Consider the following 9157-nt stretch of genomic DNA (forward strand, 5'->3'; position numbering starts at 1 on the left):
AAGGTTTATGACAGAAATGTCCCAAAGACTGGAGAAAAACAAAGATTAAAAACCATTGCTTTTGATTTTAGACAATGCAACCCCAAGTACAGAACTGCTTGACCTAATTTCTAATCCCTCAGGCGGTTTTGGTGAAATAGTCATTGCTTTGCCCTGGTCCTCCCAGAACAAGAACCAAACGTCGCTGAGGACACCAAATGACACCACCACCCCACCGCCAAGCTGGCACCAGCAAAGACGTAGGCTATTTGCAGAGAGCATGCCGCCTCTGCTGTGAGTGGGCAGTAAACTACCAGAGAGATGCGTGCTGCCTGCCTGGAGACAGGGTTGCTAGGTGCCTCTGAAGTAGTGAGACCGAGAGGTGTACATTTTTCCCCCACACTTCTTATTTTACACAGTGACAGTTGTAGCCTGGAAACAGAAATGAAGAATAGTGCCTGTAGTGTAGGGTATAATGGCCAGCCAAGTGCCCTATGGGGCAGAAGGAGTGGGGCTGAAGCTTTTATCAGGAACAGGAGAGAAAAGTAATGTGATTTGGTTTCACCATAATTACTTAGGCAGCCTGCGTGAGAACTAATTATGAGTTAATCTGGCTCCAGAGAAACCCCACCTCTTCCCTTTTCTAGAATGGTACTAAAATATCAACATTGCATCACCAGAAATCATTCCCATTGGTGGCCTTTGTTAAGAAAAGCAGCATGCTCTTTCCCTCGGAAAGCCACTGGAATCTGTATAGACCCAGGAATTTACATCTTCCCAAGACAAATAAAATACCTCTGACACTCACTTATCACTTGAAAACTCAGAGTGCTTGCCCATAATTATATCATAGAGAGAGTGTCGTTTTTAAATCTGGGGAGTAAGGAATGCAGAGAAGGAAATGAAGAATAAGTTAAGAGCTTTCTGCCATTGTCAGACTCAGGAGGGGTTCTGAATTTCAGAACCAGGCTGCTCATTGACGATATCTTGACTCTCCCAGGTTCTCACCAGGATCCAATGGCCCTAAGGAGGCATTTGCTTGGAAAACTGGTCACCTAATTCCCAAAAGGACAGAGCTAACATGGTATGTCTCAGCATCCAGTCCATCCTAGATGGATTTCGATTCTATCTAGGTTAGTAGTCCACATTATAGCTCTAGATGAAAATTCAATAATGCTGCTAGAATATGCTTGTAGAATAAGCTTATCTGTAATATGCAGACTTTATGTGAGTTCTGAGAATGAAAGGAGTTGGTATACTACAAGTGTAGAAAGATTATGGATTCAAATGCCGGGTTCAACCTGGCTTCAAATCCTGACTGATGCTTTCTAGCTGTATGGAATTTACTGGCCTTCTCTGAGTCTTAGATTCAACTGGGAAAGGAAGTAAAAATATCATTTCCCTTGAAGGATCCATGTAAGAATGAGAAATAATACATGAAGTGCTTTCACAGCACTTGGGACAGAGGATGTACACTATAAATGGTAACACATGCGATAGTCATGTCTCTCGCTATGAGAGTGTTGGGGCTCAAAAAGCGATAACCCCAAAGACTGGTGCTTTGAAATGCTGAGAGGACTTAGAAGCTGCCTCAGAATCAAGGTCCTTCTAACCTTGACTTGTTCCTCCACCTCAAGCATAGGGAGTGATTCTTTCTGGAATGTCCTTATCTGACCAAGAAAGTTTCTTTCCAAAAGAATTGTAATTGTCTTAAACCCCTTTTTTAGGGAATCTCATCAAACAACCAGGGAAGATCAACCACCAGAGAAAAGGAGACTGGGAGTCATCACCATGTCCCCAACAGACTTTTCATCTATTCTTCTGAGGACGCTCCAAGTGATTACCTAGAGGACTTTGCTTCGTCATCGGTCAACCTTCATTCCTGTGCAGCCCCACCTCTCACCTCCCCCAAATGTCTGCCTCCCATCTTCTGGGTCCATTCATTCTCTCAAATGATTTGCTGCCCCTCAAAAGAATTTTCCTTTCTCATCTCTCCCCTCCCCTGGGAAAAAGCATATATAAGCTTCTATACCACCCTGGGTTATTGGATAATCATTCTCCAGCAATTCTCCCATCCTGTGCACATCAAATAAATTCTGTATGCGTTTTCTTTTATTAATGTGCTTTTTGTCTGTTGATTTTCAGTGAGTCTTTAGAGGGCAAAGGGGAAATTTTCTCCCTGCAAGAGTCTTATTATCCGAGTGTCTCTGCAAGCAGCACGTGGGGGTTACAAAGACAGACAATGCATGACTTTTGTCTTCTGAACTACCACCGTTTAGTTAGATGGAGGCGGGAAGGAAGGAGGTAGGGAGAGTGGGACTACCTGAAGCAAGTAGCAACAAAACGACACTATATAATTAGATAGAAAATTGTGTGTTACAAATTCTGGGTGTGGTAGGAATTCAGGGAAAAGAAAGAACAATGAGGGTGCAGAAATAGCTTCAACCACTGAACAGAAAAACAAACATAAGCGTGATTTGCCAACTGTCAAGAATTTACACAGAAGTCATACAGTAGGTCTAACAAAAACATAAGACCAATACACTAATGCTCATTTTTAGCACCCAAAGGGCATGCAAGCAAAAACAGCTAGCTCTGATTACTTTTTCCCCAAAGTAACATTCTCGAAGACTGGTGGGCTTTGAAGGTTCCAAGTATGGGCCTTGACTGGGTCCACCCGTGGTGTTTAAGAGATGAGCCACCATCTTTATTTTGCAAGAAAAGTCAGTTTACAGTTAGAAAACAAGGAGCAGAAATAAATCATACCATTCCAGAAAAGGTACAAGCTGAAATGTAAGTTTCAAAATGTAGGGCCTTGTAAGGTTAGAATGGCTTACTCTTCCTATGACTCTGCTTATCCCCCTTGTCAGATATTCCCTTAAATATAATGGGCTTATGCCCAATCCCTTGAACATGGAGGTACAATCAATGGCACTTTTATAGCTAATCAGAATCTTTATGCCCAGGAAAATATACAACTGTAGTCATTATTGATGACCACCCCTATAGTGGGAGAAGAGAAAAGAAAACACAGTAGCAATGATTACATATTTAAGTCACACTCATGCTTTATATTTTGTGCAGATTTGCCTAGATAACATAAATACTTCAATGTAAGACGACATTTTCCCTGAACATTTTTTCATACAAAGAAAATGAATTCTCTTATATTGGAGTCTTCATAAAATCTATCCAGTTATAGGAGTCCTATTCAATTATTTTGAACAGCTAATTATACATGTATGAATATAAAGTGTAGTTTTTCCCATTTTTTTCTTAGAGATACAAGAATTCACCTTATATTTTAATCTGTACAAAATCTTTCCTGTTATGAGAGGCCTATCCAATTATTTTGAAAAGCTCATTGTGAGAAGACACGATGTTCTGATTCAGTCTCAATCAGTGCAAGTTTAAAATGCTTATAGGGGTCAGCTGATGGCGTTGGTAAAAAAAAAAGAAGGCAAAAATATTTTACACAGATTTGTAATGATTCCTGGAGGTATGAATTCTAAATTATAACAGTTGGGTAACACTGTAAATGTTCCATTTAAAGGACAACTTAAAAAACAGTAGACTAAGTGATTATATTGGAAAGATTATAAATATAGATTCACATATGAAATAAACCAACGCTGGAGTAAAGATGGCTAAATGAACATATTCATTTGTGTTTTGAACCCCCACTAAAACATGATGAAGAGGTTTTTATTTTTTTCCAGAACATAAAATTATAGGGACCAAAAATGAGGGAAGAGACAACAGCATCAAAACTTGGAAGTTGGGGCCAGGTGTGGTGGCTCATGCCTATGATCTGAGAACTTTGGGAGGCTGGGGCAGGATTGCTTGAGCTCAGGAGTTCGAGGCCAGTCTGGGCAACATAGTGAGACCCTTGTCTCTACAAAAGATAAAAGCAAAAATAAATTAGTCAGGCATGGTGGCTTGCATCTGTAGTCCCAGCCACTCAGGAGGCTGAAGCAGGAGGATTGCTTGAGCTTGAGAGTTCAAGGTTGCAGTGAGTGTGATCGTGCCACTGCACTCCAGCCCATGTGACAGAAAAAAGAAAAAGAAGGCCGGGTGCGGTAGCTCAGCACTTTGGGAGGCTGAGCACTCCCAGCACTTTGGGAGGCTGAGGCGGATGGATCACGAGGTCAAAAGATCAAGACCATCCTGGCCAACATGGTGAAACCCCATCTCTAAAAATACAAAAATTAGCTGGGCGTGGTGGCACACATTTGTAGTCCCAGCTACTCAAGAGGCTGAGGCAGGAGAACCGCTTGAACCTGGGAGGCAGAGGTTACAGTGAGCTGAGATCGCACCACTGCACTCCAGCCTGGTGACAGGGCAAGACTCCGTCTCAGAAAAAAAAGAAAAAGGAAGTTGGAAAGGACATAAATGAAAGAAAGCTGATGTACCATGCAGAAGAAGTGCTGGCTCCCAAGATGATAGGAGAAAAGCTGAGAAGCCACTGATTACAACACAAGTCTTGGGAACTGGTAGTGTTGGGTGGCTCTGAAAATAAAATTGAAAAGAGCAAAAACAAACAATTAGAGCCTCACGTCTCCTATCTACTTTCAAGAAAAGCCTGGAAATTTATTTTTTGGGCAAAGCTAACACAGAGGGTGCTGGGAGAAGTGAGAACTGCAATACTGAACACAAAATTAGGATTAGGTAGATGTTGACATATTAAAAACTAAAATTCATTCATGCTAGCAATCAGGCCTAAATCTTCCAGAAAGAAGTTAAAAACTCTTTCTCTAATGAATCCACCAAACTGACTACAGAAAAAATTCAGAGATAGCCTAGATCTGTGTTGTCCGGTGAAGTAGGAAGTAGCCACTTGTGGCAATTTATTCTAAAACTTAAAGTAATAAAATTAAGTAAAATTAAAACACCAGTTCCTCAGTCACACTAGTCACACTTCAAGTGATCAATAGGCACATGTGGGTAGTAGCTATAGCATCGGACAGTGCAAATATAGAACATGTCCAATATCATATAAAGTTATATTGTTAGAGCAGGTAGCCAGGCAGACATGAGCAGGGCAGAAGAGGGTTGCCCCCCAACCCCGAGGAATGTCAGACGACCATCACGTGATGGTCAGGCAGTTGTTAAAACTGTCTCTCTAAAATAATAATTGGTTGCAGCTGGTGCCAAGGAAATAGCCAGAAAATAGCTGAAGCTGTTTATCAGCAGGTTCCCAATAAAATATCAGGGGTTGGGCAAGTGGGCTCAAGCATGTGGACTGAGGCAAAATGGCAGGACGTAAATGGTATATGACTTGCCTCTAAGAACGCTCGATTGGTAAGGGAAAAACACCTCAAGTGAACATGTGTACAGCTTCAGTAAACTCACTATGCATGCAGCCCAGCCCAAGTGCTGGCAAGCCACTGCACATGCGGGGGGCCCACCCCAAAGGAAGAGTTAGGGAAAAAGAAATGCAAATCCCAGAATCACAGCAATGTATAAAATCCCAAGTCAAGGGTCAGACAGGGCACTTGGAGCTCTCAAGTTGCCCACTTGGCCTTCTTTCAAGTGCATTTTACTTCCTTTCATTCCTGCTCTGAAACTTTTTAATAAACTTTCACTCCTGCTCTAAAACTTGCCTCAGTCTCTCAGTCTATCTTATGCCCCTTAGCCAAATTCTTTCCTCGGAGGAGGCAAGAATTGAGTCACTGCAGACCTGTACAGATTTGCCACTGCTAACAATATTACATGGCACTGACCTACACAAATATCCCCACAACAAAGTTCACAATCTCCACTTACACACTCTAAGTGAGCCATATTCTTAAATATATGCAAACAATGAAGGATCACTAGATACTTCAGACATCCAATACAAAAAATAGAAAACAAAGTTAAAGTTTAAGCAAACCAAAAGAACCAGAGATGTCACAGAGGGAAGAAAATGTATTATCATTAATATCCTCAGGGAACTATGAGAAGTATAGCCTGCCATAAGAAAAAGAATATCCAATAAATAAAAATATAAAATATTAGATTCTTTAAAAATATAATGGTGAGACTAGAATGTATTGAGTGAAAAGAAAAATATACGTAACGGCATAAACGAAAAACTCAATAGAAGTTTCACAAAATAAAATTGGAGAAATCTTCCAGAAAGCAGAACCAAAAATAAAAAATAAAAAAGAGAAGAAAAAAATCAGAAACTTAGAGGACAAGTTCATAAGTTCAATATTCAAATAAGAGTTCTCGAGAAATAGAACAGAGAAAATAAGGCTGAGAAAATTATTTAAGAAGTATTTCAAGTGAGTTTCTCAGAACAGAATGACCTAAGTATTCCGATTAAAAGAGAATTCATAGTGCGCAGATGATGGCTAAGAGTAAACCATACCGAAGTCACATCATCACAAAGTCTTAAAACTGGGGACAAAGGCAAGCTTCCAAAGAGGAGGGGAAATGGTCACCTAAAAAGACCAAGAATAGCCTTGGATTTTTCAGCAGCACACTGGAAATAGAAAAGCAACATCTTAAAAATTCTGAAAGAAAGCATTTCTCAATATAGGCATCTATATCTAGCCAAGCTATCAATTGAGTGTGAGAGAAGAAGAAGAATGTTTTCAGACATTCAGGTATCAAGAATTTTACATCACCTGCACCCTCTCTAAGATAACCACTTGGAGAATGTGCTTAAGTAAAGTCAGTGGGTAAACCAAGAAAAAGGAAGACAGGAAACCCTGGGGACAGGGGAGAGAGGTGAATGAAATGGCAGGAGTGTGGTCATAGTAAACTCCATGAATACAACTGTGTGACCAGCTCTGAGATCAGCCTTTCCAGATTAAAACAAATCATCATCTTCGAGAAGGAGTGCATCAGGGGTATGCAACACCAGAAGAGATTTAGGCAATTGGCAGAAAGTATGAATTAGGATTATATAGAAAACTAATATAAAAATATTTAAGGACGGGCCGGGCGCGGTGGCTCACGCTTATAATCCCAGCACTTTGGGAGGCCGAGGCGGGCGGATCACGAGGTCAGGAGATCGAGACCACGGTGAAACCCCGTCTCTACTAAAAATACAAAAAAAATTAGCCGGGCGTGGTGGCGGGTGCCTGTAGTCCCAGCTACTGGGAGAGGCTGAGGCAGGAGAATGGCATGAACCCAGGAGGCGGAGCTTGCAGTGAGCCGAGATTGTGCCACTGCACTCCAGCCTGGGCGACAGAGCGAGACTCCGTCTCAAAAAAAAAAAAAAAAAAAAAAAATATATATATATATATATATATATATATATATATGTATTTAAGGACAGCTATTTAATTCAGAGAAAACCAGGCTTTAAATAGGAAGAATAATCAAATTTGTATAAATCATTGTATTCTACAAGGCATAGTTGTGAATAGCATTTGTGTCATTATCATCATACAATAATTTGTTATAACTTAAATAATGATATAACTACATTAGAGAGATGGGGAGCAAAGAAGAATTCATGTGATGGGATGGAGGTGGAATATAGATATGAGAAGTAAAGAGGAATCATCATTTTCCAAAATGGGAAGCTATACCACTATTTTGTATCCGTAACTAAGAATAAAAAATTTTAACAAAACAGGCCGGGCGCGGTGGCTCACGCTTGTAATCCCAGCACTTTGGGAGGCCGAGGCGGGTGGATCACGAGGTCAGGAGATCGAGACCATGGTGAAACCCCGTCTCTACTAAAAATACAAAAAATTAGCCGGGCGTGGTGGTGGGCACCTGTAGTCCCAGCTACTCGGAGAGGCTGAGGCAGGAGAATGGCGTGAACCCGGGAGGCGGAGCTTGCAGTGAGCCGAGATCGCGCCACTGCACTCCAGCCTGGGCGACAGAGCGAGACTCTGTCTAAAAAAAAAAAAAAAAAAAAAAAAAAAAAAATTTAACAAAACAAAATGGGATGTAAATATTAATAGATAATGGCTGGGAAAAAACAAGACTGGAAATATTAGCACATTATTTAGAAACATCAAGGTCATATACCTGAGAAAGAAACAAAACAGGTAAGAGTTTAAAGTGGTTGATCCTGGGGAGAAAGGAATGGATCACAGGAGCTAAGGAGTATTTGGAATATTCTGTTGAATTATTTTATTTTTTAAACTTTGTGCACCTATAACGTTGATTTAAAACAAATAAAAAGCTGAGTCTTCATGAAACAGTATAATTCAGGCAGGCACGGTGGCTCACTCCTACAATCCCAGCACTTTGGGAGGCTGAGGCGGGTGGGTCACCTGAGGTCAGGAGTTCGAGACCAGCCTGACCAACATGGAGAAACCCCATCTCTACTAAAAGATACAAAAATTAGCTGGGCGTGGTGGCACATGCCTGTAATCCCAGCTATTCCGGAGGCTGAGGCGGGAGAATCGCTTGAACTCGGGAGGTGGAGGTTGTGGTAAGCAGAGATCACACATTGCACTCCAGCCTGGGCAACAAGAGTGAAACCCCCTTTAAAACAAAACAAAACAAAAAACACGGCCGGGCGCGGTGGCTCACGCTTGTAATCCCAGCACTTTGGGAGGCCGAGGAGGGCGGATCACGAGGTCAGGAGATCGAGACCACGGTGAAACCCCGTCTCTACTAAAAAAAAATACAAAAAAATTAGCCGGGCGTGGTGGTGGGCACCTGTAGTCCCAGCTACTCGGAGAGGCTGAGGCAGGAGAATGGCGTGAACCCAGGAGGCGGAGCTTGCAGTGAGCCGAGATTGTGCCACTGCACTCCAGCCTGGGTGACAGAGCGAGACTCTGTATAAAAAAAAAAAAAAAAGAAAAAACAAAAACAAAAACAAAACACAAAAAAGCAGTGTAATTCATGTTCATGCAAAACATGGCTGGGAACATTTGCCTTCTTTAACAAATAGAGGAGAGCCAGTCAACCTGTATCAAAGTAGTTATTAAAATAAATGTAATGAATATGTCTACAAAGTATAGTTTAGTGCTTTATTTTGCAAAAATGCATACATATATTTGATATAATTTAGTTTGAGAAGTTTAGCCAGTTTTTCTCATTTGTTTTACTTTATGGATGTCTATCTGGTTTTTGTTTGTTTTGTTTTTTTAAATCTTTTTTTATTATAAAGTTCTGGGGTACATGGGCAGAATGTGCAGGTTTGTTACATAGGTATACACGTGCCATGGTGGTTTGCTGCACCCATCAACCCATCATCTACATTAGGTGTTTCTCCTAATGT

The sequence above is a fragment of the Symphalangus syndactylus genome, chromosome 5, assembly GCF_028878055.3.
Source record: "Symphalangus syndactylus isolate Jambi chromosome 5, NHGRI_mSymSyn1-v2.1_pri, whole genome shotgun sequence".
In the NCBI taxonomy this organism is placed as follows: Eukaryota; Metazoa; Chordata; class Mammalia; order Primates; family Hylobatidae; genus Symphalangus; species Symphalangus syndactylus.